The sequence below is a fragment of the Dermacentor silvarum genome, chromosome 2 (assembly GCF_013339745.2).
Source record: "Dermacentor silvarum isolate Dsil-2018 chromosome 2, BIME_Dsil_1.4, whole genome shotgun sequence".
In the NCBI taxonomy this organism is placed as follows: domain Eukaryota; kingdom Metazoa; phylum Arthropoda; class Arachnida; order Ixodida; family Ixodidae; genus Dermacentor; species Dermacentor silvarum.
The window spans coordinates 145772425-145774658 of NC_051155.1; the positions used below are offsets into that span (position 1 = coordinate 145772425).

Here is a 2234-nt window from a genome sequence, read left to right on the forward strand (position 1 = left end):
AGTTAACAGGCATGGATTCATTTTTTTAATTCTTTGCCGCGAAAACGAAAACGTTTTGCGTATAAATGAACTTAAGCTTTGCGACTTACCCCCTTATTCAGAAATGCAACTTCACTTCAAGTCCGTGCTTGACTTGAATTAAGTGACGCCTATTGTGAACATGCCCTGGACGTTCTTTGCGTTTGCTTCGGCGTGTTCACAATAGGCGTCACTTAATTCAAGTCAAGCACGGACTTGAAGCGAAGTTGCATTTCTGAATACGGGGGTTATTTTCTTTGCCTAACCTATCCACAGGTCAGTGACGCGCCAGATACATGCGTCATCCACCAGACACTCCCCCGAAGCCAGCGAGGATGGCTGCGCGCGCGTTTGAGCGCTCGCGCGCGGCGACCCGTCTGTCTCCTTCTTTTTTTTTTTTCTTTTTTAAATGTAACCTGGTTTATTGGGCTCCCGGCGTATTCTTGCGTTCCTTCTGCACTGGGACAAGACACCACTGCACTATTGGACTACGGCAAGGTGAGAAATCTTGTTTCAGAGTCTACGACGCAATTAGGCTTACGGCACGGGACCGAGACTTAAGACGCAGTTAGCGAAAAACAGCTCGGCCATCCTGGCGCAGTTAATTTGAGTTAATGAATCGTGCTGAGACATGTTTCCGACGCTTCCTATGGGAATATTGTAAGTTATTTCGGTTTTTGAGCCACACTGGCCGCACAGGGCGCCGTGTCGCAGTTCGCGAGAATTCAGCCGTTGTGTGTAGTCCAGTGCATCTTGCTAGAAGTTTGTGCCGCTTTCTCTGACGCCAGACATTACTGAAAAGTAATTTCGTTACTTTCTGGGGTACTTTTGAGGCACGCTGGCCGCACAGCGCGCTGTGACGCAGTTAGCAATAAGCAGCTCGGCCGTGGTGATAAAGTTAGTTTGGCGTGTAATGAATCTTAGAGGGACAAGTCTGTCACGTTTTTTGTGGCTCCGCAACAACATATACCTTCTTTCGGTACTCACGCCTGTTGAAAACGCGATGGGCGATTGCAAAGAGTGAACATGGGGTGTGCCGCTGGCGCCGGCAGAACGCGCGAACGACGAACATATCAGAAACTTGTAATTCGAAAATTAAGCCTTCTAAAGGACTGAAAAAAGGCATTGCACCCACGCATTTGTCTTGCGTGCCTGTTGCGTCCGTCTCTATGTATGTAGCGTACCGTCGCGTCGCCCGAGGCCAAGTTTTGGAAACGCGAATCGCTCGTGTATTTGTGCTGCTAAAGTGCAGGAAATAATGCCTGGAAATGGGGGAACGCTTGGAAATCAGATGTTTTCATATATGTTTGGGATGAGTCGGGTATTTTCTACGCCATGTATGTAAAAGCGAATTGCTTTTGTTTGTAATGCCGCCCATTCACCGCTTTCGCACGTTTCGCCTCTACACGCAGTATTCCTATGTCTAAATACCAAAATGACTCATGCTTGTAACATGCTGTTACGTGCTTGCAAATGTAACATGCTTGTAATTTACCTTTTTTTTTCAGCTGGTGCCGTCCGGTGGAGCTTCATTCAGGAACTACTGCCTTACCTGCTGGTGTCACAACGTTGGATGAAAGCACAAAAAGCGCGGAACAAGCTTTTATATAGAGCAAAATAAATATTTCCCCATTGCACAAAAGGTCTTGCGTCCACTTTGTGAAATTGCACGTGGCACAGATTCAATGGGACTTTACGAGATCGTTCGCAATAATTTTTACTAAATAATAAACCGATTCTGCACGAAGAGAAAAAAAAAAAGGGGGGGGGCGTAGCCGGCGTGCTAGCTTGCGTTCAAAATACGCGCGCCCAAAACCGAAACCGGAAGTGATGTAAGTGATTGACACCGACCGCTTGGCACGCTGCAGTCAACTCGGCCGCTGGGCCCTATGGGAGTGTCCCCTCTTGTTGAATTCCTTCTCTATGGTTACGTACGGAAGGACATCATCTCACGCATTGTGTTCGACGTCAAGGTACACCGCTAGCGTGTCGGCGAGCGTCTTGTTCAGGCGTTCCGTTATAACCTTCGTGTGCGGGTGGTAGGCGGTTGCCCTCAAATGACTTGTCTCGCTATACTGCAAGATAGCTTGAGATGGCTCAGAAAAGCCGTTCCTCTGTCGGTAATGAACACTTCTGGCGCACCATGTCGCAGCAGGATGTTCTCTACGAAGAATTTTGCTACTTCCGCCGCACAACCTTTGGGCAAGGGTTTCGTT

The 2234-nt window shown here is 48.1% G+C and overlaps 1 long non-coding RNA gene across 1 annotated transcript; it reads left to right on the forward strand.

The window, feature by feature from the left end:
• The first annotated feature begins 351 nt into the window (after positions 1-351).
• LOC125943668 (uncharacterized) lies at positions 352-1660 on the forward strand. Its single transcript, XR_007465829.1, has 2 exons — positions 352-516; positions 1527-1660. It is a non-coding gene; the product is annotated as an uncharacterized LOC125943668 (long non-coding RNA).
• Positions 1661-2234: the final 574 nt, after the last annotated feature.